This window comes from Molossus molossus, unplaced genomic scaffold, assembly GCF_014108415.1.
Source record: "Molossus molossus isolate mMolMol1 unplaced genomic scaffold, mMolMol1.p scaffold_m16_p_12, whole genome shotgun sequence".
NCBI lineage: Eukaryota > Metazoa > Chordata > Mammalia > Chiroptera > Molossidae > Molossus > Molossus molossus.
The window spans coordinates 4,172,561-4,200,067 of NW_023425347.1; the positions used below are offsets into that span (position 1 = coordinate 4,172,561).

Consider the following 27,507-nt stretch of genomic DNA (forward strand, 5'->3'; position numbering starts at 1 on the left):
GGCTTAGTGATGGGGACTGTGCTGATACACCCGGCATACGCGTTTAGTACATCTACCCTGCCAAACCTCATGGCTGGCCTAGCCTATCTTAAACAAGCTCAAAACACGTTAGCCTACAGTTCGGCAAAATCTTCTAACACAAAGCCTATTTTATAATAAAGCATTGTGTAGCTCATGTAATTTATCAAGTGTATCACCTTTGCACCACCGTAAAGTCAAAAATTATTAAGTCAAACCGTCAAAAATCAGGGACTGTCTGAATTTATATGTGATTTTTAAATACAATTTCAAGTTTCAATTTTAAATATCCACCAGTATCTCCACATACAACAGAAGCTAAGTATGAGGAGGGGTCCCTTACGGGGTGTTGGACGCAGAAGGGGAGGACGTGGGACTTCTTCGATCTCACAGTGAAGCCAGGAGACCTGCTCCTCTGGGGACCAGGAGCTCTGGGCATTCAGAGGCTGTGGGGCCGGAAGGGGCCTCAAACATCATCCAGCCCGTCCTTCTACCCCGTGTCCTTGACAAATTGTGAGGTGGTCCAGCCTCTGACAGGACATGCCCAGTAGTTGGGAGCTGATCACCGCCAAGGGAAACGAGGACTGGGAAGCATTCTGGGAAGAAAAGAAAGGACAGGACGCGTCTGGGAAACACCAGGTGGAGGGAAGCTTCCGTGAGAAGATGGGCTCACCCTCGGACATGCTGAGTGGTAAGGAAATCCAGGGGCTGGGCTGTGAATGGGCGCAGTGCTCCCTCTGCGTGTGAGAGTCAACAGCTGTGGGGAGAGATCCGCACAGAAGCAGGAGTTGCACTGGTGGAGGCAAATATTATATAGAAGTTTATTTCAAACCATCTTGTTGATACGAAAAATCACAAGAGGTTCCTGGGATGAAGAAGTGAGTTGACATGCTTGACGAGAAGTACCCGAAACGTGCTTGGAGCTTGAACTAGAAACAGTCTCCAGTTTTAAAGGTAAAGGATCTGTGATTTCTTCTAACTACATAGAGGTCAAAGTTAAAAACAACAAAAACCTGCTTTGTAGTGGCAAAAGGTCTCTTAGCATAAATAAAATCACAGAACATGTAATATAATGTAACCAACTTACTTAGAATGCAAATCCACACCCAGTATTAAGATACCTGATTAAACTTTGTTTCAATTTTCATATTTCTTTCATTTCCTTTATGAAAGTTACATTAAGAAAAAAAAACTCCCTTGAGTATTCTTATGATATTTTTAGTGAGTGAAACAGTAATCTGAGCAAAATTTACTCTTGGTACCAGAAAGCAGAATTTCAGGTTATTTTGACTTAATTGCCATTTAGTACCAAAGATACAATATTTATCAGCACTTAGTTCTATTGAGAAAATAGTTATCCATGGTTTAAGATATGTTATTGTCTCCTGAAATATCATTTGGTGCCAGCATATTATGAAATGAAATTTCAGATAAAAGTGGAATATTTACTAAGAAAAAGGTTAACATTCAACAATCCCTGAGAAGGTATACATCTATATGGACATAAATTAAAAAATGCAAAAGTGATATAATAAATTATACGGTCTTTTTTACTAACAATTGGCTAATTTGAAAGCATATTGAAATTTCTGTACATGCTAGTCTTCATGCTTATTGAGAAAAACTGAGATTCTACATGTATTATAAAGTTAATATACCATGTTTTCTTTATTTCTAAACCATTTTTTACTGGAAGGAAAGCCCTCAGCTATGTGAATAACTCTATCATGATCTATATAGCATTTCAGCACTTAAATTAACACCTGAGATCAGCAAGTAGATAATCTGCAGGTTAGTTATTACCATGTCAGAGAATGAGACCAAACCTCTCTGGCAAACATAGGCCACAACTTGAAGTGAATGCCATAGTTTTCTACAACAAATACTCTTAGTAGTAGCATTTTCTTGATAAACATCCATGGTCTCAAGATGGAAAAAGTCACAAAAATACCCAAACCTTTAAGTATTTTCTAAAAGTGTTTACCCTATCTAAAAAGACCGATAAACACATTTTTTTAAATGACAACATACAAAATAAGTATAGATTCCATTTAAAATTTATCTTAAAGGATATGTAAGTATTTGTTAATCTTCTCATCTTTCTCAGCAAAAGCTAATGGTTAATTTAAGTGCATAACAATCTCCAAAGCAAGCGCTTCTTCTATGATCCCTCCTATTGAATTTTGCTGGGGGTTTGTGTTTGTTTTTTTAAGTTATCAAGACTTTTATATTATTTTTATTAATTTATTTTTGCAATAGATGTTTCTCTTTTTTCCCCCATTGACACCCTTCTCCCCAACCTCCCCCCCACCCCATCCCCAGCTCTGTTGCCCATGTCCATTGGTTATACAAACATGCATATAAGTTCTGTGGTTCATTTCTCCCACCCCACCACCACCCCCTGCCACCTCCTCCTCTGAGGTTTGTCAGTCTATACCCCATTTCTGTGTCTCTGGGTCTATTTTGTTCATCAGTTTGTTTAGTTCATTATATTCCACAAATAAGTGAGATCATGTGATATTTGTCTTTCTCTGCTTGGCTTGTTTCACTTAGCATAATACTCTCCAGGTCCCTCCATGCCATCTCAAAGGATAAGAGATCTTTCATTCTTACAGCTGAACAGTTTTCCATTATGTATATGTACCACAGCTTTTTTATCCACTCATCTATTGATGGACACTTGGGCTGTTTCCAGATCTTAGCTATTGTAAATAGTGCTGCTATGAACATCGGGGTACATACATTCTTTCTTGTGTTTCAGGCTTCTTAGGGTATATTCCTAGAAGTGGGATCACTGGGTCAAATGGCAGTTCAATTTTTAGAGGTAACACCATAGTGTTTTCCAAAGTGGCTGCACCAGTCTGCATTCCCACCAGCAGTTTACTAGAGTCCCCTTTTCTCCACACCCTGGCCAGCACCTGTTATTTGATGATTTGTTGATGGTGACCATTCTGATAGGTGTGAGGTGATACCTCATTGTTGTTTTAATTTGCATCTCTCTGATGAATTGTGATGTTGAACATTTTTTCATATGTCTTCTGTTTGGAGAGGTGTCTCTTTAGGTACTCTGCACATTTTTTAATTGGGTCCTTTGTCTTCCTTTTGTTGAATTGCATGAGTACTCTATATATTTTGGAAATTAACACCTGATCTGATGTATCATTGGCAGTTATACTCTCCCATATACTGGAATCTCTTTCCATGTTGATGGCTGTTTCTTTTGCTGTGCAGAAGCTTTTTAGTTTAATGTAGTCCCATGTGTTCATTTTTTCCTTTGTTTCTCTTTCCTTAGGCATTGTATCAGTGAAAATTCTGCTGTGTATGATGTCTGAAATTTTGTTGCCTATATTTTCTTCTAGGATTTTTATGGATTCACGAGAGACATTTAAGTCTTTTATCCATTTTGAATTTATTCTTCTGTATGATGTAAGTTGCTGGTCTAGCTTTATTTTTTTGCATGTAGCTGTCCAATTTTCCCAACCATTTATTAAAGAGGTTGTCTTTATTCCACTGTATGCTTTTGCCACCTTTGTCAAATATTAATTGAGCATATTGTCTTGGGTCAATTTCTGTGTTCTCTGTTCTGTTCTATTGATCTATCAGCCTGTTCTTGTGCCAGTACCAGGCTGTTTTGATTATAGTGGCTTTGTAGTATAACCTGATATCTGGTATTGTGATCTCTTCTACTTTGTTCTCCTTTTTCAAGATTGCTGAGGCTATTTGGGGTCTTTTTTCATTCCATGTAAACTTTTGGAGTGTTTGTTCTAGTTCTGTGAAATATGTTATTAGTATTTTGATGAGGATAGCATTGAATCTATAGATTGTTTTGGGTAGTATGGACATTTTAAAGATGTTAATTCTTCCAATCCATGAACAAGGTATATGCTTTCACTTTTTTATATCTTCCTCTATTTCTTTTTTCAATGACCTTAGTTTTTGTGAAGAGGTCCTTTACTTCTTTGGTTAAGTTTACTTTTAGGTATCTTAATGTTTTTGCTGTGATGATAAATGGCATAGTTTTTTTAGTTTCCCTTTCTGTGAATTCATTGTTGGTGTATAAGGATGCCATCAATTTCTTGATGTTAATTTTGTATCCTGCTACTTTGCCAAATTCATTTATTAAGTCTAGTAGGTTTTTTATGTAGTCTTTAAGGTTTTCTATGTACAATATCATGTTCTCTGCAATTAATGACAGTTTTACTTCCTCCTTTCCAATTTGGATCCCTTTTATGTTTTCTTCATGTCTATTGCTGTGGCTAAGACTTCCAGTACTATGTTAAATAAGAGTGGTGAAAGTGGGCATCCCTGTCTTGTTCCCATTCTTAAGGGAAATGCTTTTAGTTTTTGCCCATTGAGTATGATGTTAGCTGTAGGTTTTTCATGTAAGGCCTTTATTATGTTGAGATATGATCCCTCTATTCCCACATTACTGAGTGTTTTTTAAATCAGAAATGGGTGCTGAATTTTGTCAAATGTTTTTTCAACATCTATTGATATGATCATATGGTTTTTATCTTTCATTTTATTTATGTGGTGTATCAGATTTATTGATTTGTGAATATTGTACCATCCTTGCATCCCTGGGTTGAATCCCACTTGGTCATGATGAATAATTTTTTTGATGTATTGCTGGATCCAATTTGCTAATATTTTGTTAAGGATTTTGGCATCTATTTCATCAGGGATATTGGCCTGTAGTTTTCTTTCTTTGCAGTGTCTTTATCTGGTTTTGGAATTAGGATTATGCTGGCCTCATAAAATGAGTTTGGAATCTTTCGTCTTCTTGGATTTTTTGGAATAGTTTGAGGAGAATGGGTATTAAATCTTTTTTTAATGTCCATAGTATGTTTTGATGATCTTTTGTATTTCTGTGGTGTCAGTTGTTACTTCTCCTCTTTTGTTTCTGATTTTGTTTATTTGGATGTTCTTGCTTTGTTTCTTGGTGAGTCTGGGTAAAGATCCAACAATCTTGTTTATCTTTTCAAAGAACCAGCTTTTTGTTTTATTGATCTTTTGAATTGTTTTTTGGTCTCTGTGTCGTTTATTTCTGCTCTGACTTTTACTATTTCTTTCCTTGTATTTGCTCTGGGTTTTTCTTTTTATTTACTTTCTAGTTCTTTAAGTTGTAGGGTTAGAAAGTCAATTAGGATTTTTTCTTATTTCTTGGGGTAGGCCTGTAGTGCTATGAACTTCCCTCTCAGGACTTCTTTTGCTGTGTCCCATAGATTTTGTGTTGTTGTGTGATCATTTTCATTGGTTTCCAGGAAGTTTTTAACTTCTTCCTTGATCTCATTGGTAACCCATTCATTGTTTAATAACATGCTATTTAGCCTCCAAATGTTTGAATGTTTTTGTTGTAATTGAGTTCTAATTTCATGCCATTGTGATCTGAGAAGATGCTGGATATGACTTCAATTTTTTTTGAATTTGTAGAGACTTACTTTGCATCCTAACACGTAGTCTATCTTTGAGAATGTCCCGTGTGCACTTGAGAAGAATGTATATTCTGCAGCTTTGGGGTGAAATGTTCTGTAAATATCAATTAAGTCCAACTGATCTAGTTTGTCTTTAAAGGACTCTATGTCCTTGTTAATTTTTTGTCTGGAAGATCTATCCAGTAGTGTCAGGGAGGTGTTAAAGTCACCCACTATGATTGTATTGCTGTTGATCTCTCCCTTGAAGTCCTCCAGAAGTTTTTTTAATATATTTTGGTGCTCCCGTATTTAGTGCCTATATGTTTATCAGGGTTATATCCTCTTGTTGGATTGATCCTTTTAATATTATGTAGTGACCTTTTTTTTTTTTTTTCTTTATCCTCACCCGAGAACATTTTTTCGTTTTTTGTTGAAATAGAGTGGGAGGGAGAGAGAGAGAGAGAGCAACATCAACATGAAAGGTACACATCGAGTGGCTGCCACCCACACAACCCAACCAGGGCCAGGGACAAACTGCAACTGAGGTACGTGCCCTTAGTGGGAACCGAACCCAGGTCTCTCTGGACTGCAGGCCAACACTCTAATCACTGAGCCAAACTGGCCAAGGCTGTAGTGACCTTCTTTGTCTCTTATTTTGGCCCTTGTTTTGAAGTCTATCTTGTCAGATATGAGTATTGCTACACCAGCTTTTTTTTTCATTTCCATTTTCCTGGAAAATTTTTTTCCATCCCTTCACTTTCATCCTTTGTGAGTCTTTTGTTGTGAGGTGGGTCTCTTGTAGACAGCATATATATGGGTCATGTTTTCTTATCCAATCAGCCACCCTATGTGTTTTGGTTGGAGCATTTAAGCCATTTACATTTAAAGTTATTATTGACAGATAGTTATTAGTTGCCATTTTTATTTTATGGCTGTGTTTCCTCTCTCTCTCTCTCTCTCTCTCTCTCTCTCTCTCTTTCTTCTTCTTCTTCTTCTTCTTCTTCTTCTTCTCCTTCTCCTCCTCCTCCTCCTCCTCCTCCTCCTCCTCCTCCTCCTCCTTTTCCTCCTCCTCCTCCTTCTTCTTCCAACAATCCCTTCAGCATTTCTTGCAGTGCTGATTTGGTGGTGGTAAATTCCTTTAGCTTTTTTTTATTTGTGACGCTCTTTATTTCCCCTTCAATTTTGAATGATAGCCTTGCTGGATAGAGTAGTCTTGCATTACTTTGTACACTTCATGCCACTCCCTTCTGGCCTGCAGTGTTTCTATTAAGAAATCAGCTGACAGTCTAATGGGAGCTCCCTTGTAGGTAACTTTCTGTCTCTCTCTTGCTTCCATTAAGAGTCTTTCTTTGTCTTTAATGTTTGTCATTTTTATTATGATGTGTCTAGCCGTGGGTCTTTTGGGGTACATATTGCTTGGGAGACTCTTTGTTTCCTGGACTTGTGTAACTTTTTCCTTCACCAATTTAGTGAAGTTTTCTGTCATTATTTCTTCAAACAGGTTCTCTATTCCTTTCTCTGATTCTTCTCCTTCCAGTACCTTTATAATGTGAATGTTGTTATGTTTTGTATTGTTCCACAGCTCCTTTAAACTCTCCTCCTGCTTTTTAATATTTTTTTCCCATTTGCTGCTCTATTTGGGTGTTTTTTTCTACCTTGTCTTCTAAGTTGCTGATTCGGCCTTCAGCTTCTTCTAATCTACTATTGAACCCTTCTAAGGTATTTTTCATAACAGCTATATCATTCTTTATTTCCTCTTGATTTTTATGCATAGCTTCTACCTCTTTTTTTAAGCTGAAGTAGTTCCCAGTGAGCTCTTCATAATTCTTATTAAGTTGCTTGTAGTTCTCACCAAATTGTTTGAGCACCCTTATAATCATTGCTTTCAATTCTTTATCTGACAAGTTGCTGTCTTCCATTTCCTATAGTTCCTTTTCTGGTGATTCCTCTTTTTCTTTCCTTTCGGTGTTGTTTCTTTGTCTCCGCATTTTAGCCATCTGGTAGATCTAGACCTGGTGAGGGATGTTGGGGTGTGTATGCAGCTCACTGTGTATCAAATAAGGCTACTGTGACTCCCAGACTGTTCTGGGAGCATGTCACCTCTTGCCTGCTGTGGGTCCTGGAGGACTGACCACTGGGGGTTGGTGTTCGTGTCCTGGTAGGTGCTGCTGCTGGATTGCTGGGCCCCTTGGAGCTGTGCTCCCTGCTGGTTGCCGGTGCCACCTGCAGCTGTATTGCTCAGGCCCTGCTGGAGCCGCACTACTTGCCAGCACTGCGGGCAGCTGGGTCGCACAGGCCTCTGTGGAGCCCCAGGTCCCACTGCTGGTAGCTGGGGAGTGCTGCCGCCCGGTGGGGCTCAGCTACTGCTCACCTTCTGTTAAATCTTTTGGGGATGGGTCTCAGCTGCTGGTCTGTGCTTCTGTTGCCTGGGGATGGATGTCTGCTCCCCAGCCTCTGTTGCTGGGGGTATATCTCGACTCTGATCAGGCTGCTACTGGGGGGGATGGTGCCGGGCTCCGGGCTGTCTGCGGCTTCTGCAGCAAGCACCTTGGCAGCTCCACTACTGTGCACTGGTCTGTGTGGACACAGAGTGTCCACTGGTCCGATGGTGCCAGGTGCACTGGTGGGCTCAGGTTGCCGGGCCCCAGCTGCTCCCACTGCCTCCTCCCAGGGAAGCCCCGGGTTCTTCCAAAATGGTGGGACCTCCCCGCAGTGCAAGGAAAAGTGCCCTGAAGGGCCGCTCACCGCGGTAGCCGGCTGCTCTGTCCACAGCACAGGGACCTTGTGCTCCGCGTCTCTGCACTGCTTGAATTTGGTCGTCCACCTTCACGCCCACTCACACTCTCTCACACTCGCTCACTCGCTCACACACTCACCCTCCCTCTGGTCCTGCCCGCCGCCATCTTCAGCCCTTTTTTTTTTAAGGCATCAAGTCTTACCTTAATTTTTATCAAGGCTTTATTTGAGATAGCTAAAGCTTATCATTTTCTTACTCCACTTAATGCTTATTTGGATGTGAACATTCAAATAGACAGTGTTTCTATTATTTACCTAAATATCAGGTAACATTTTCTGATAATTATAATAATAATAAGTGTGAGAGAAAACTTTTGGAAGTGATAGGTACATTACGACATTGACTGTAATAGTGGTGATGGATGTACACTCATAACCAAACTTATCAAGTTATATCCATTAAATATGCACATTTTTTAATATATCAATCATGACTCAGTAATATGGCTTTTAAAAAGAGCTGTTTATGCCCGACCGGTGTGGCTTACTGGATTGGGCATCATCCCACGGACTGAGAGGTACAAGTTCGATTCCCAGTCAAGGCACATGCCCAGGTTACAGGCTCGATCCCCAGTGGGGGGCGTGCAGGAGGCAGCCAATCGATGTATCTCTCTCGCATCAATGTTTCTCTCTCTCTCTCTCTCTCTAAAAAAAATCAATAAAAATATATTTATTTTTTTTTAAAGTGTTGTTTAAAATAAAAAGGAGTAGGTTGCTTGGAAAATAAAGTTTTTGCTTCAGTGAAAGTGACAAGTGGCCTTCCTGGAAGTTTGAGGAGAGGTTGCCTAATATCCCATCCAAGTAAGATTCAGAAAGTGCCAGCCCAAGGGTACCATAGACACCGAGGGACCTGGGCATTACTTTCAGGTGCTGGTGACTCAGGAATCCTTCCACTCTTTCCCTCACCACTGAAACCACATTTAGAGAAAATTATAATTGTGTATCTGAGCCACTGAATTCACAGAAATAACGCTCACGGCGAACAGTGAGGTTGACCGTGCACTGGGGCCTTGATGCCTTGCCTCTCCTCCCAGCTCAGGCCTCGCTTACTTCTTACCTCCACTCCTGCTTCTGAATTCCTGTGTGGAACAGGCAGGAGACTGGACACCTGTGAGGAGGAGAAAGTGTCCTCCAGTCGACAGCCACCAGGTCCTCTTCTGAAATCAGCTGTCTCCTTCCAGGAGAGGCTGCCTCAAGTCCATCCCCTCCTCACTTTAGGCTGAAGAATCAGTTAAAGAGGACGGGAAATCTGGGGCGTAGAGTGCTCTTTGTGTTTGTTTTAGTCTCTTCCCAGGTGGCCCACAGCTGGAAGTGGCTGGATAAACAGGTGCCGGGCAGTTTGCAGGGTGGCAAAATTTGCAGTGGAGAAAAAGCTGTTTCCACAAACTGCGAGCCATGAGGCGCTGGTCCCAGGTGGCCAGGAACAGTGGACTAGAGTAAGCCGCTGCGCCCACGCTCCGCCGCCTTTGCCCAGGTGGCTGTCCAAGGCAGCAGCTGCTGCCTGAGTCCACCCCGTCAAGCCAGGTGAATCGGGGACAGCCCCACTTAGGGAAAGTACCTCCAAATCACCTGCACACCTCTGCCACCTACTCACAGTGGGAACCTCTCCCAGTACTGCACCACTTCTTGTATTCAAGGCTGGTCTTCCTGGGGTGACCCCAGCCTGATGTCAGTCAACTACAGGTGGCAGACATTTACGGATGAGAAACATTCTGTGTTCCTGTCCAATGTTAGCAAGTTAGGGATTTAGAATATAATCTGGGCCCTTTGAGAAACTTACTGTTTCCTTAAGAGTTTTGTGCCAGATTTCTTCCTTTTGCTTCTCCAGACACTCTGTCCATGCTGCCTGGTGCCCTGGGAGAGGGACCAGAGTGAACCACAGTGGCCTGCCCTCTGGATTCCAGCTGGGTCAGCCAGTGGGATCCCCGAAGACGTCAGGAAGGGTGCTGGGTGCTCCCCGTCGCCAGTCCTCCTCTCTAAGTGGCCCTTTCTACTCCCCTTCCTCCTGGGCGCTGGGGCCTCAGTGTCCTTGGGAGGGGTAAGAACTCCCCTCTGACAAAGGCAGGAATGAACTTCACTTTCCTTTGTGGTTTTCCCATTTCCTGTCTACACTTTTATAAATAGACCACTTTATTAAACTCTGCTTCAATATCCTACCTTCAAAATAGCCTAATCATCTATTTGCTGGCACCCTGAAACAAATTTTAATCTTACCCATGTAAAGCAAACAACTATTTAAGAGAGTATATTATATTAACATGCTGGTAAGAACTATGGATCTCAGAGATGGACACATCATGAAGTATCTTTCTGCAAGATCCCAACCAATGCCAAGGACCACCATGGCATGGACGCCATTCATGGTTCAGAAGCAGCTCCTCCGTCCTGAAAGCTGCTACCTACACACAATATTAAAGGCTCTTTCTTTTGGCTCTTACCGCCTGCCCTTGACATTTTGTTTTGAAATGAAACCCTCCCTCCTACATAGATGCAGGATAGCATTCGAAGTCACTGCTGTTGTGGAACGCAGTGAACAGGTGTTTTCTTCTCCGGGCAGACGGTACCAAAAACTCCAGGAGTTCTTATCCACCTGGGATGAGGACACCAAACCTGATGGCAGGGCGGGAGGCAGAGGATGGGCGAGCCTGGCCGAGGATGGGCGAGCCTGGCCGAGGAAGGGCGAGCCTGGCCGAGGATGGACGAGCCTGGCCGAGGATGGACGAGCCTGGCCGAGGATGGGCGAGCCTGGCCGAGGATGGACGAGCCTGGCCGAGGATGGACGAGCCTGGCCGAGGATGGACGAGCTGGCAGAGGATGGACGAGCCTGGCATGTGCTGTCTGCTCTGCCACCTCCAACATGCTTTTACTATGCTAAGAGCTTGCCCTTCCTTTTTTTTTTTAATCCTCAACTGAGGACATTTTTCCATTTTTTTGTTCAGATAGAGTGGGAAGGAGAGAGAGAGAAATATCGACGTGAAAGGAACACATCAAGTGGTTGCCAGGGCCGGGGACAAACTGCGACCGAGGTACGTGACCTCAGCGGGAACCTAACCCGGGTCTCTCTGGACCGCAGGCCAACGCTCCAACTACTGAGCCAAACTGGCCAGGGCTGGCCCTTCCTTTTTCAAAAAGACAAGCCAAGCCTGGTCTGTATGGCTCAGTGGATTGAGCGTGTCCCATGGACTGAGAGGTCCTGGTTTGATTCCTGGTCAGGGCACATGCCTGGGTTGCAGGCTCGATCCCCAGTAGGGGACGTGCAGGAGGCAGCCAATCGATGTTTCTCTCTCACATTGATGTTTCTATCTCTCTCGCCCTTTCTCTTTCTAAAAAATCAATAAAAACAATTTAAAAATCAATCAAAAAATCAATTAAAAATATAAATAAATAAAATAAAAAGACAGGCTAAGAACAAAAGTGAAACAACTACATTCCCAACTGTTATGGTCCAGCAACACAATGAAGCGACAGGATAATTGTGAAACTATTCATGATATAAAGTTGAATGAAGCAGAACATTAAGCAGTATATATGCCATGGTTAGTACTCTGAAATATAAATATGTGCATCGATTCTGGAAGGATACAACAAAAAAAGAAACTGGTGTGTTAAAGTTATAGGATTATAGGGAGTATTTTTGGTTTTTTGTTTTGGGTCTTTTATGTTTTTTTGGAAGACATAGCCTTCCTTGAGCCCCTCGACCATAATTATACATCTTGCTCAGAATGCCAGGGCTGCACTGTGCAAATGTCCTCTGTTCCTTTGGCTGTACCATTTATCAGGGGTTTTTGTGCAGATGGTAACCTTGAGAAAGGAGGCAACGTTGCTCCCCAAAGAGCAGCCTTGCTTACTGCTTGCTATAAAAGCAGTAAATCCCCTGTACTCTGTGTTCCTCAATTGTGATGCAAAACCACTGCACGCATAGAAACCATCTGAACCCACTGCTTCGCCTGCGTGGGAACTGGGGCAAGGGAAACCGACACAGCAGGCTGACAGGCCCTGCTTGCTGTGTGCCCTTTGTCCCTGACCCAGATGTCTTACAATTTTCTGCCAACATCCATGAAGCAGTAACAGGCTGACTTTCTAGTGTTTAAGGAGGGTAATATCCAGTGTCGAACCAACAGTCTTTAACATTATTGCAAAACTGATTTGTAATTATGTAATAGTTCCCTTTCACACCCGACTATAAGAATTCAGAGTGTAAGCGTTATGTCTGTCCTCTTCATCACTGTATGCCTCCTGCTGAAGGGCGAGCCTGGCACAAGGTGAGTCTCGTCAAACAGTTCTTGGTTGAGGGTTGAAGGAACAGCGGTGTGTAAAAAGACACCTTATGCTTATGCTTTACCATATATGTTAGAATTTTGGCTATCCAATAAATAATTCATTTCTTCAAAAGAACGTAATGCCTTAACTCTCTCAAATGATCTCAATTGCAAAAGACTAATTAACCCCCAACATCTTCATACAGATCAGAAACCAGGCCACTGCTCTACAGGACAGTAACCTGGGAAGTACCAACCCTTTATGTGTATTTGGTGGGCAGGAGACTGGATGAATTAACTAGTATTTCATTTATCTAGTAAGTCATCAAAATTTATTTATTGAACACGTACTATGTGCCAGGCACTGTGGCTAGCTAATCAGTTTCCTCAGCTCCCAAATTAGGTGTGTATAAATGTACATGTTTTCAGTGATCCTATGAATCTGAATGTTTCTTTCCAAGCAACTTATTTGTCTCCCGTACCTGATGCAGAAATGAAACCTGACACTGCCAATAGTACCCACATATAGGTATCAATTCCAGATTCTCCATGTAATTTAACATGAGAGCCTCACAAGCAGGCTTTCTTCGTCTGAATGCTGATTCTCACATTGCTTTGGCCGTACCTCGGCAGGTGTTCTCTTAAAGGACAAAACAAGTCTTTAAAGCCTGTCTCTGAATTTTCGTTATTTCCAAACACAGTTCTTTCTTTTCTGCCCTGGTTTTTTAAACAGCAGCAATGTATATGTTTACGCCAAGAGGTGAGACGTTGTTTAGACTCTGAAGTAAACTTTGGCTATTCCGATAGCTCGTCTTCAGGCCAGGGGGACACCCTGGGGAGGGCTGTGCAGGAGACCTTTGCTTTCTTCATGTCGTAATCAATCATGACGTACATAACTTCCCTTTTCTCTTCTTGTCTTCCCCCAGCTCCCTCCTGGTCTTCTTTCTCTTCCCTCTCTCCCTCCCTAACCTGGACGAACAGCTGATGAACTAATTCTCCAAGTATCGCATCGCCCTCTTCCTCGCTGCCTCTTGCCAAGGGTCTGTACGCCAGACGTTTGCTCTGACAGGTGCCCTGGCAGCCAGGGCCGGCCCCTCAGCCAGTGATGACCCAGGAAACGTGAGTGGAAATAGGCTAGGAGCCTTCTGGAACCGAGTTTGCTTCTACACGAAAGGAACAGAAGTGAGAGGACGGTCACTGGTGCCGCCTATTTCCACCCCTGCCTGAAGGCAGACGGGACGTCTGGGTCCGCAGCAGCCGTCTTTGCCCATGAGGCAACAGCACTAGGGAAACACTCAACGCTGGCAGAGTAGAAATAGTTAGAGCCCGGTCTTGATGACATCTCTTTCCAACTGGACCAATGTTAGCAGATAACCCGAATTCAGGCTTAATGTCAGAGATAAAAGCGAAGCCCTATTTAAACACACTGTTAAGACCGGCTGGTGTGGCTCAGTGGTTGAGCATCAACCCAGGCACCAAGAAGTCACCGATTCAATTCCCAGTCAGGGCACATGCCCAGGTTATAGGCCAAATCCCCCGTCGGGGGTGTACAGGAGGCAGCCAGCAATGTTTTTTCTCATTGATGTTTCTATCTCTCTCTCCCTTTTCCTTTCTTCCTCTCTAAAATCAATAAAGAAAATTGTTAAAAAATAAATAGATAGCCCTGGCCGGTTTGGCTCAGCGGTTAGAGCGTCGGCCTGCGGTCCGGAGAGACCCGGGTTCGGTTCCCGCTAAGGGCACGTACCTCGGTTGCAGTTTGTCCCTGGCCCTGGTTGGTCGTGCGGGTGGCAGCCACTCGATGTGTCCCTTCACGTCGATGTTTCTCTCTCTCTCTCTCTTACTCCCACTCTATCTGAGCAAAAAAAATTAAAAAATGTCCTCAGGTGAGGATAAAAATAAATAAATAAGTAAGTAAATAAATAAATACACTGTTAATTATTATCGCCTGAGGAGGGAATCATTGCCAACTTATACATACCCTTCACCCACTTTTTTCTTTTTCTCTTCTGCCTCTCTTTTTCCTTTTTCTTCATTCCCTGTTAGGAGCTGAATTATGCCCCTTCCCCTCAAGTGATATGTTGAATTTCTAATCTTTAGTATCTCAGAATGTGACTGTAGTCGGAGATAACATATTTAGAGCTAATTAAATTAAAATGAAATCATTAAACTGGGTCCTAATCCAATATGTCTGTTGTCCTAAATTAAAAAAAAAAAGGAAAGGAAATTTGGACACAGAGATGTACAAGGAAAGACCATGTGAAGGCACAGGGAGATGGTCACCTACAAGCTAAAGAAAGAGGCCTCTGGAGAAAACAACCCTGACGATACCCTTATCTTGAACTTCTGGTCTCCAGAACTGTGAGACAATTCTGTTGCTTTAAATAAACAAACAAACAAGCCAACAGCAGAAATGTATTCTCTCACTGTGCTAGAGGCCAGAGAAGTCTGAGATAAAGGTGTTGGCAGGGTGGGTGCCTTCTGAGGGCTTCTTGTGATTTGCTGGACTCTTTGGTAACACCTGGTCTCGGAATGCATCTTCACCCGGTTTCTCCCTGGGCACAAATCTGTCTCCAAATATTATAAGGACAGCAATCATATTAAATTGGGCCATCCTAACAACTTCATTTTAATTTGATAACTTCTGGAAAGACCCTGTCTCCAAATTAAGATCACATTCCAAGCCCTAGACATTAGGACTTAAGCATCTGAATTTGAAAGGGACACAGTTCAACCCATAACAATACCTAAGCTAGAAACCACAGCGTGGGCTTTGAGTGTTCCCTCTCTCTGCCCCCTAACCTCAGCATTATCCAAGTTTCGTTGCTTCTCCCAATGTCCAGTCCCTAGACCCACCTTCATGGGCAGGGGGCTACTGCTCCAAACCATCTCCTCCAGCAAGTCCTTCCTGCAAACTGCTACAGTCCTAAAAGCATACAATGCTAGGTTTGTTACATTGTTCTAATTGCTCAAGGACACAGAGTGACTCTCCAGTACTTCTAAAATCAAGTTGGACTGTTTCTTCCTTGTTCCAAAGCTCTCCATATCCCCCTGGTACACTCTGGGAGGCTGGCCTGTTCCCAGTGAACCCCACAGGTCATCTGTGTATTTCTGCTTCCAAGTCTTCATGTTATTTCCACTACTTAAAATGCCCTTCTCTGCCTGTTTTAAACTTGCGCATACTTTCAAGGTAAGCCTGTCATAGTTCTGCAGGGCCGGTCTTCCCTGATGGTTCCTTTTTTAGAATCTTACCAGGATGTGCTAGAGCCAATATCTTACACTTCTGTTCTTGATTTTTTTTAATTTTTTTTAATTTTACTATTTTATATATTTGAGTCTCTTCAAGCAGGCTGTATTACTGAACTCAAGGGCTCTAATCAAGAATGGCATGTGGTTGTCGCAAAGTAGTTTTATTTACTTGGAGCAAGTAAAGGAGATGGGATTCATATGCAAAGGGAGGCTTAGCTATTGCTGGTATATACACTAGTTGATTAAGTACATTTCTTCTTTGCAGTTGGCTACATTTTTCCGGTGGGGTTCCTGACAAGCTTATACTGCTTAGAGCTGGTCTGCAAAACGCCAGGCTACATTTTCACATTTAGCAAGAATAGCGTTTAGTATAAACATTCAGAACTGCCCAGACCTTGAGATCCTTGTTGTATCTGACAGCTTTGAGCTGCGTGAGGGCAGACCATGGCTGGCGTTTCTCTCGTGTCTTCCTCCCTGCCCGGCAAAGGGTCTGAGATAACGAAATATCAATGACCGTTGGTTGAATGAAAGTGGCTGACTTCCTGACTGTGTGGTTGAATGATGATGCCAAGGCTAGGGCTCTAAGCCCGCTGAAAGCTCCACTAGGTGTTCACTTGCAGCGATGGGAGCGCCTTCGGCGTGGGGGGGCTGCCGAAGGGGCTGCATCCGACTCCGCCCTCCTCGGAGGGCTGAGGTGACCACACAGATGTTCTGTAGCCCAGAGTTCTTTTCAGTGCACTGTGTTTTAGGCCTGCATGGACACAGGAGAGAGATTTAGATCTTCAGGAAGAGGCTTGAGCACAGGCACTGTGCTACTGGCCATTATAGAACAGGCAAGGAGTAAAGGAGAGACTAGACAATGCAGGCATGCCATTTGTACAGCTTCACCAAGAAGCTGCAGTTAACACTCTCCAGGTCTGTTCCCTGCGATGGGGTGGGGGAAGGGCCTGAAGAAAGTTTAGACACATGCCCAGTGAGGTCTGAGTGACATGGGAGGTACCTACCTGTCCATCACACCTGGGAGCTAGTCAGTGGCCAAAATAGATGTGGCCACTGCAAGCATGCAAAACCTGAATATTGTATCTCCTGGACAAGGGAAAAGGGTGCTCGCTCTCTCTCTCTCTCTCTCTCTCTCTCTCTCTCCTCAACCCAGACTCCCGGCTTGCAGGGGTCCCATGCCCTGCACCGGCCATGTGATCCGCAGCCATGTGGGACCCGTGCAGTGGATTAATGGATGAATCCAGCTGCATCATGGGACAGAAACCCTGGACTTTGGCTTTATTTCTAGCCTCGTTGAGTGCACAGCTGCCTTTCTTCCAGGACTGGACTGAGGGACATGGGACTCCACAACCCCAGAGGTGAAATTCCATGCCAATAAAAACCATCCATTCTCCCATATGAGTCTTAGAAAATTCATTTTCTAAGGATGTTGCAAGAGCCTCCTGCCCACCAGTATTGGAGGATCTGGCTCCCGATTACCTGTGTTTCTGACAACCATGGCCTACCATGAGGCAGGTTAAAGAATGCCCTGATGTTTTTCACAGTGCTGCCCAAAGGGCAAGGATTTAGTCCTGGTCGTTGCTAAGGGTGCTCAAGAAGATCTTAACCAATGGGCTTCTTGATTACCTTTAGCAACAGAGAAATAACGAAGGTCACTGGCCAACGCGTACTCCCTGAGGTCAGAGGTCAGAGCCTACCCACTACCCTCCGCAGCAGCCCTCAGACAATGGCCACTCCTACTCGAGCTCCTGCAGCCCTCCCCAGGCCAGAGGCAGGCGCTGCTCGCACTGAGGATGCAAGCCTGATAGAAATCCCCAGCTCATGACAAAAGTCCTGGGTTCTATGAAGGATGGAGGAGGCCCTGGGGAACATGTTGCTGCTGGGGCCCAGTCAGAATCGTGCATTCTAATTGGTTATTATGGAGCTGCTCCAGTTGGTCAGTATAGATGCAAATGAGGACATAGCTGCCCTGTTCCAGTTGGATGGAGTAGGTCTCAACCCATTGGTAGAAATATGATACCAGCCACTCTATTAATAAATGGCGGGAGCGCAGTGCAGGAGGCTGAAGACTCAGCCTGTGCATTTCCCTGAAATTCCGAGTGGGCAGGCAGGCTGTTGGCAGTGGCTGCTCGACTCTAGTTATGAATTGTGTCAAGTTAACCCTGAGGAGTACTTCGGTAGATATATTCTTTCTTGAAGTTTACAATGGAAATAATAATAGTATCCACATTTTAAGGTTGGTCGTATGAGGAATAAATGAATAAAGATATGTATTGCACTTAAAACTCCAGGACACAGTAAATACTACACTAACATTACATGTTATTATTGGGACTAAATCATAATTACTGCACAACATGGTCCCTGAGTCAAATTACTGTCTGAGATAGCCCCGGGGATGGAAGGGTTACCCAACTTGGTCTGTACTTTTTACCTTATGAATTTGTAAGAGGTGGAGCACCTTTGGGCATTCCCCATGTGAATGACTCCTACACACAGGCAGAGGGCGATCTCCCTAGGGTGCTGTGATTAGTCTTCCAGACCAGGCTCCACGCAGAGGAACACCTTGCGCTTTTCACAAAAGTAATTTCCTTACTGTGCATCTGTTCGGTTTTCCTTCCTCTCTCTCCTTTGTTTCCCTTTTCTCGTCTTCCTTTAAGCCTCTGAACACACTAGCGAGAATGAGAAAATTTCCCCAGTCCCTGTTTAACTGCAGCATGATTCAGCAAACTTCTGATGCTTTTATTTATTCTGGATATGTGGATTTACTTTACCTTTTTAGGGACCAGGTTCTTTGTGCTTGTGCTATGTGACTAATAGTGACACAGGAAATAGACTGTGATCAATCACGGTGTTGCTTTTTATTCCCTAAAACTACGGTCCCATTCAGGGAATTTGTCATTCACTTGATATCTTCAGGGTACTTTTTTTGTGGTTTATTCATTTAAAACCAGGACTCAGGGGAAGAATTATTTTCATAAGAAGTGCAGCTGTGTGCTAAGAGAATGTGTTAAGGATCATGAAGCAATTCAGAGATAAAATTGGGGTTTGACTTAAAAAATTGTAATACAATGAGTTCTATGCAAGAACAAAATACCAGCAAATGCAAGATGAGCCAGTTATTTCACTTTGGTGGAATTAAAACACATATATTATTAGAAAAGACATCCTCCTTCTGCACTCTCTGGGGTAGTGCTTACCCGAGGCTTTCTGTGATGCCTGGGGCATAGCACATGAATAGCAAGAGGTGATAAGAGGTGTGGTGGGTATGGCAGGTGACTTCGTTTTGCGGTATTGGTGGACGGTAGAGATCTTAATGGGAGAGAGGAACAAGAAGTATTACAAGTAATTGCTCCTGGAAATATGACGAGATATCAAGAATTAGAGGACAGCCCTGGAGTGTGTGGCTCAGTTGACTGAGTGTTGTCCCATGCACAGAAAGGTCATCAGTTCAATTCTTGTTTAGGGCACATGCCTAGGTTACAGCCCAATCCCTGGTCAGGGTGTGTGCAGGAGGCAGCCAATCAATGTTTCTCTCTCTGTCTCTTTCTCTCTCTTTCTCTTCCTCTCCCTTTTCCTCTGTCTAAAAAAAAAATCAATTAAAAAATAAAAGAATTAGAGGACAATAATTTTTTTGTTAATTTTGTAAGAAATCACTGTTAATGTTGTTCAGTATTATGGTGGCTTGCACTGCCATTGCATAATGAAACATGAAAGAAAGGGTGTAATGTTGTAAAACACTGAATACTTAACTTAGTCTAGACAAAACTAAAATATATAGATGATAAGAATGAAGATGGAGAACTCACACTACCTGATTTCAAGACTTTCTATAAATCTATAATAATTAATACAGTGTGGTATTGACCTAAACATAGACAAATAGATCAGTGGATTAGAAAAGGGATTCCAGAAATAGACCTACCTAAATATGGTCAATAAAATATTGACAAAGGACCATGAACAGTTTGAAAATAAACAATGTTGGGATAATTGCACATCCATGCAAAAAGGTGAGCTTTGACCCATACCTCATATCTGATACTAAAGATAACTTGATGAATTGTAGACCTACATGTAAACATAAACTATAAAACTTTAAGAAGGAAAAAAAGGGCCATTAACATTTTGGTATATTACATCTTTGTAGTATTCAATCAATATGAAATTGTATCAGACTATATACTATGCTTATAGCCAGCATTTTGTTACTTAACATTGCATAATTAACATTTTTCCAGTTCACTAAAAGGCTCCTCCTACCCCCTCACTGGAGGGCAGCCTCTTGGTCTAGGATGGGGAGAGCTGGAAGACAAGGGATTTATTAAGAACTTAGGTTCCTGAGTGGGAATCCACAAACAGTCTTGCTGGCCTCTCTCATCTGTCCCATAAGGGTAGCCTCGGAATGAAGGACACTGACCCTTCTCCGATGACAAACCTCTTAACTGTGCTGGGGAATCATGTACCTCATGACGAATCCTGAAGTGAGAACACCTGAAGACTGATGTACGTCACAAGTCACCAGCTGCAGCTGTGACATTGGCAGTACTTGGCTTTCTTCCCTCTGGCCCTACACCTTGTGTTTTCCAGAACCACAATGCCCTGCAATATCTGTCTGTGCCTATCACCACCTTATTTAAGAAAACCCCAAACTACATAAATGTAATAAAGATATTCTTAATTCTACCCCTTAGAGGTTATTTTTACCTTTTTTATTGAATTTATTGGGGTGACACTGGTTAACAAAATTATACTGGTTTCAGGTGCACAGTTAGTTCTATGACACATCATCTGTACACTGTGTTGTGTGTTCACCACCCCAAGTCAAGTCTCCATTCATCACCATTTATCCCCTCCCCCCCCCCACAAATCCTCTTCCACCTCCCTCTACACCACCCCCATCCTTCAGTTCTATAATCACATGCAAACATTATTTTGGGGTGTAGGTTGGGTGACACTGGTGAATCCATTATAGGAAATGGTCCTATGACTTCCTCCTGGGGGAGGGAGTGCTCTGACCCAAGGTCAGGGGACATTGAGATATATTTAGCCTCTTATAACCATGTGCTTCTGTGGTTGAGTCAGACCAGTTCTACTCCTCTGTGAGGTCCTTAGGCATCACTTTATCCACTGAGTAAGTTATCTTCTCTGGTTCAATTAATGCACTTGAATGTAAGATTTACTACATGAGAACAAAGGCCGGACCACATCTGTATTCCAACCAAAATGCAGAGTGCCTGGCCTCTGACAGATATGACATAAACATTGTCAGATGGAGGGATGGATGGATGGATGGATGGATGGATGGATGGATGGATGGATAGGAGAGGATGGGTAGGCTGGATGGATGGATAGGATGAGGTAAGACAAGATGTACTGATTTCTTGTTGGTCCTGTAGTTCAGTTTGGGTACTTTATTGAAGTGATGAGCTCAGGTTTTACTCTTGACCTTACAGTGTTTGTTCTCAGTTGTGAGAGGAACCAGGTAATAATCTCTCCTCTGATTTCTCTCCATTCCTTGTTAAATTCTTTAAGTTGCTCACTAAACAATAGCACAACCACCAAAAACATGGTACAATCCCTGCAGCCCACCAACCCCCTGCCAGGGGCCTCCAGCTTGGCAGGACCAATCTGCCAAGCCATCTGCATCTGTCCATTAGGCTCACACACGTGTGTCCCTCAGGTCAGGCATCCAGCATGAACCAACTGCATTTCAGCCATGAGGTCATTTGATCCCAGCCCCACTGTGGGGCCACCAGCTCCCACTCACCTCGGGTGCCTAGGGTGCAACCTTGCCCTGGTAGTCAGTGGGCTCTCTGTAGCTGCCAGTTTGCTTCCTTTCTCAGACAGAAAAAAAAATTTACAGGGGGTCCTGGCCAAAAGCAAAGAAACTAAGCTTTGAGGTCATTTTATTACAGGCATAGTAACATGAAGGAAGGCTGACTTATTTAAAAAAGTTGAAACCCATGTAGGAGTTCGATAACCAGCCTGGCATGTTTCTGAGGAGCCTGACCACATGGCCACCACTTCAAAAGAATTTACAGTTTGAAGAGAAAAAACGATATGATTATAAAAGAGCACATGGCAAGAGAGACTCAGGGGGGAGCCCCCATGCTCCCCTAGTCCCAGAGCGAAGGAGTGTCTTCCTGTGCTCTCAGGCGTAGACTCATCCAGCAACTCCCAAAGCAAAGATCTATGAAAGGGGAGGTTTAAAATATAAAATTCAATGCTGTCATACAGAGACTCATGACAAATATACATCAAAAATTGTTAATAAAATTAATTGGAACCACCTACCAAACAAAAAAATTCCAAGGCTTTAAGCTCCAGTTTCAATTATTTGAAATTCAGTTGCAAATGTAGGCATAAATAACAAAATACCCATAAGCAGAGAAACAAATTCAATAAAGTCTGTACCTCATCCATGAGTGAGCCACAGTCTATTCCTCTTCATGCCCAGTTCTAACAGGTGTGATGCTCCTGTTTACTAACCAAAAACTAGCTAACAGAAGATATTTGGAAGAGAAAGCATGCTGCTAGAGATGGAAATTCTGAATTTAGGGGAAAAGGAGGCAGCTGAAAGTAAAGAACTATATAAAACTCCTTTAAAATATTGGTACAAGAACTCAAAAGGCAGAAGAGCCTAAGACAATTTGCTGTTCAAGCAACCAATCATACCTTCATAGCTCCTCCAAGTACAATGTACTTCGAACACTGCCTGCTTTCCCGTGTGCTATTCTCTATATAACAGTCAGCTAGATGCTTGGAGCCCTCAGAAATTTCTCTTTGAGTGGTACAAATAATGGTTTTGTTTTCAGAACATCCCCCATGAGTCAATGATCTCCATGATACAACTACAGTATTTATAAACTGCAATAAACATTATGAAAAACAATTCTAGAGCCATCGTTTTTTTAAACATATGAAAGCCATATGGCAATACTAATAAAATACGTCCATATCTTGTGATGCTCCCAAACCGCTTGTCTGGTCCAGAGCGCAGGCCCACTTGGTGGAGACAGTCTCCCTTAGGCTCAGTGGCTTTGCCTGATTTCCCGCACAGATAACTGGACTCTGAAACGGAGAAATATGGGCGGGGAATGCTGTGTGCGAGAGCATGGAGGGGGGCTAGCGCTTGCCTGCTAGGCCAGAACATAACCTGATTGGCCACTAGGACAGGGTTAGGGGCATTCTCGTGAACTTGATGCACCCAGGCAGAGAGCACCTACCCTACTAGGCCACCAAGGGCAGGGTAAGACCCTCACTGTATTCCCAGCACATACTGACTGGGACCCTGTAGACAATCAGTGTATTGCGAGCAAAGGGAACAATGAATGGATGATATTTTCCTAAAGAAGGGCAGCCACTGAGAGGGATGACCACGCTAGCCTAGGGGTGGGGATCTGGTCCCCATCGCCTACTCCCTGGATTTCCAGGCTATGGGGCTAGAAGCCAGACAGCCAGGCGCAGAGAAGCAGGAGTTTGTGGGGAGGCAACAGCTGAGAAGGAAGGGAAAGGAGGAGAGCAGGAGGAAGCTTGTTCCCTCGAGAAGTAGCCGGGATACTGAGAGTCCGCGGGTGGGGCAGGAGAGAGTGGAGGTGAACCGCAGACAGAAGTGAACTCATTTAGACCAGGGACCTGCCAAAGCAAATGTTCCTACTGGAAAAATCTCTCAAGTCATAGGAAGAACAAAAGATTAAACTGTTTAGTTTCCTTTGAGAGATAAAAAAGTATTCAATGTACTTTAGAAAGAATGCCACCAAAATGAGTTAAAAAATTAAAAATACCTTATTGCTCAAGGTAGGAAGTTTTTGTGATTTGGAACATGCACTAATGTGCTAGATAAATGGGGTATTATCATTCTTCCAGCTGAAAGGTCATTTTAACAGCTGATTGAAAAGTGACACTCAGCACTAGAATAAGCCTTCAGTCCAGTCTAGTGCTAGAATATATCTGTGAAGGATTTTTAAATGCCTCCTAACTTTCAATGAAATAACCTTCAAATACACCCACCACAGATGAACAGCTGTAATAACCAAAAGTCACTGCAACACATAGAACTACAACTAATACGGCTGAAAATAGGCTTTTAGGTTTATTTTGCGCTCTTAGGTTTATTTCATTGTTGACTAGCTCGGACAAGCAGGAGAAAGTAAATAAATCAACAGCAAGGAAAAACAGAGGGGCATTTCATAATGGTCCACTCAGTCACTCAGGTAGATCATGTTACCCCTTTGCTGCAATCCCATCTGAGGGTCATGGTTCTTGGAAGCAAGATATTTTGGTCAGTGTGAGCCACTCTGGTTATTCCTCAAGGAATCAAAACACAGTAGAGCCCTGGCTGGTTTGGCTCAGTGGTTAGAGCCCTGGCCTGTGGTCCAGAGAGACCTGAGTTTGGTTCCCGCTAAGGGCATGTACCTCGGTTGCAGTTTGTCCCTGGCCCTGGTTGGGTTGTGAGGGTGGCAGCTGCTCGATGTGTCCCTTTCATGTCAATGTTTCTCTCTCTCTCTCTCCCTCCCACTCTATCTGAACAAAATATGGAAAAATGTCCTCAGGTGAGGATAAAAAAAAAAAAAGTAGAAAACTGCTGCCTACAGAAAATAATACAACAAAGGGTTAAAATCCTTAACATAAAATCTCCTAAAGTCAATATGAAAACAAAATCAACTCAATTTTTAAAAATGACATAGAATGTGAGTCAGAAAAACTGCCAATGACAAATCACAATTTTAAAAGAGTCTCAACTCCCTGAGGATCAGGAGTAAGCAAATCTAGTAACAACACAGCATTTCCACTTATCAGATCAGCAGAAATTAAAAAGATTCTCAGTGCCCATTGTAGGGGGGTACAGGGCATTGTTCCTCTAAGAATGATCTGAGGACCATTTGCAGCAGAATCTCTCGGTGGGTTTATTTAAAAGGCGATCACTACAATATGGAAACAACCCAAACGTCCTTCAGTGGTTGAACTGACACACAAACTGGCATGTCCACACCAGGGAATAGTACTCAGCAGTGAAAAAGAATGAACTGTTGACACGGGAAACAACCGGGTGACTCTCAGTGGCATTGTTCTGAGTGAGAGCAGTCATCCTCAGAAGACCACGCGCTGCGTAATCCAGACTCGCAGGAAAAGTCAGGCGACAGAGCAGGCTGGTGCGCACAGGGGCTGAGGGGGAGCAGGTGTGACTGGAACTCTCCAGCAAGAAGGGACTTTCCGGGATGATAGGTCTCTGTGCACTGATTGTGGTGGCCACACACACCTGCTGCCTTCGTTACAGTTCACAGAACCACAGGCTCCACCTTCCCCAAAGTCAATTACGGTGTGAACAGTGAAATAAATAAATAAATAAATAAATAAATAAATAAATAAATAACATATACAGAACCCACCTCAGACCTACCAACAAAAATCTCTGGGCTGCTGGGGCTGAGCCAGTGGCCTTTATAACAAGCTCCCAGAGATTCTCATGGACACTAAGTGATAAGAATCACTGGTTCTCCTGGTTATTCATGCGTGTAAATTCGCACCATACTCTGGAGTGAAATTAGGAATATGTTATCAAAGTGTAGAATATGTATGTACTTTTACTCAGCAATCCACTTTAGGGAATCTTATATAGAAGTACTCGCAGGAGTTTGCAAAAACGTACCAACATGGGTGCTGTGGATTGAAGGCCATGGAGCAAAGGAGGAACAGTGAGCTTCCCGTCAACAGCGAACAGCAGAATAAATTATGCCGCAGCACACGGTGCACTGGTGAGCGGAGGCCTGTGGGGAGGCCTGCACGAGAGTTCACTCTGAGCAAATCTCCTCCCTTCAGTGTGCACGCTGCTCCCTCTACTCAGCCCGGGGTCGCATCTGGGGACAACTGTGCCTCCGAGGGATGTGCAGAAATATCAGAGACTTCTGGTTGTCACGACTGGGGAATGGGTACTGCTGGCACTGAGTGGGGGAGGCCAGGGGTGCTGCTTCACACTAAATAGTGACAGGGCAGTCCTCACGTCAAAGCGTTTTCTGGCCCCAGAGGTCTGAGGTTGAGGAGCCCTGGCTGTAGGGCCTCTTCCCCAAGTCCCTCTTCTCACTGAAACTCCCGCAGGGCCCCTCTGGTACACCAGGATCTCTAGTTCCTCAAATCCTGTCCTGCTGAGCGTCTCCCCCACCCCACGTATTAGCACTTGACACCTAATGGTTGTCGCCAAATCTTGCGTTTGTTTTATCCAACATCCTCCGCTGGGTTATAAGATCACTGGGAACAGTGATGAGTATTCTCTTAGGGGTATGAGCACAACGTCAATGTGTAGCAACCACTTGCAGACCCCAGTAGGGAGCTGAAGCACAGAATGAAGACTAAACACGCTCACACTGGCTCCCAGTAAGAATTTTAGGATATGGAAGCAGAGGAATCTTGTTTAAAGATAAAAGGGAAGTTCTAGAATTTCCACAGAATTGAAATTCTTCTTATTCTGAAGATAATTCCTGGAAATGAGTACAAGTTTCAAGCTAGAGTCACACTGTCCTTTGATATTTAAATAAAATGTGGCTCAAGCCCTGACCATGGGACCATCAGCATATTCCCCAGTCCTGTGGCTCTGGAGGTGTTGAGCAGGAGGCCTGCTGCCCCACTTCTGCTCTGCTGAGAGGCCCCTCCGCACGCCACTGGCCAAGACCTCCCTCTCCTCCCTCCCCTCTTGGGCGGGGCCTCCCTCTCCTCCCTCCCCTAGGGGCGGGGCCTCCCTCTGCCTCCTCCAATAGGGGCGGGGCCTCCCTCTCCTCCCTCCCCTAGGGGCGGGGCCTCCCTCTCCTTCCTCCCCTCCGAGGGACAGCATAGGCAGCAGCTCCTCCCTCGAGGTCCCCGAGCACCTCCCACTTAGGGCATTGTTGCCCGGAAGTCTTCAGGGAAGCTGAGGGACACAGAGCTGAAGGTGAAAGAGTAGACAGCCCCATGTTGCTTGGCGAACACTCTTCTTACAAGTCCTTCAGCAGCCCCAGGGCAGGGATTTCGCAGACCTCTCGGTGCTCCACGCCTGCCTCCTGCTATGTGGCTCAGCCCGCCGCCTTTTCCTCAACTCTCCCAACGCCATCCTCAGAGTCCTCTGCTCTGCTCACCGCTCCTGCAATGTGCCTCCCCGCCGCAGGCTTGCTGGCATGGCCTAAGCCTGGAAAACGACAGTCCCCTGCCGAAAAGAAAACCTCCCGTGTCTTCTGTCCCTGCCACTGCTCAGAGCGCTCTGAGGGTCCGTGACCACAAGGACCGGCCAGAGGGTGGCGCTGTCAGGGGCCCGCGCAGAGCTCGGCGGAGAGGGGCCGCGCAGGGGGCTCCTGTGGCCCAGAGCAGGAAGGTCCCTGTTGTGGCTTCAGGTCTTGCTTGTGTGTCAACTATGTGATTTGCTTTCTAATCAAACATTGGAGAGCTGAGGGCACTGTTAAAGACACCGGTGTGGTGAGGCCAGCCATCAAGCTGATATGAGTCCCTTCTGAGAACAGGGCCCGGGGCCCTCGTGGCAGTGCGTTAGTGGGGCCACCAGTCAATGCCTCAGTTTGGCACTAAAGAAACACAAATAAACATATTGTTTGGGTAACACTCACTTTTGCCGATCTTCTCCAAATAGGACATACAGATGGCCAATAGACATATGTAAAGTTGCTCAACATCACTAATCATCAGAGAGATGCCAATTAAAACTACAATGAGATATCACGCCTGTCAGAATGGCTTCTATCAATAAATCAACAAACAACAAGTGCTGGAGAGGATGTAGAGAATGGGGAACT

General features: G+C 44.0%; 1 pseudogene; it reads left to right on the forward strand.

Annotated features, from left to right (window-relative positions):
* The first annotated feature begins 558 nt into the window (after nucleotides 1-558).
* LOC118626164 overlaps nucleotides 559-27,507 on the forward strand; it is a 112,717-nt pseudogene continuing 85,768 nt past the window's right edge.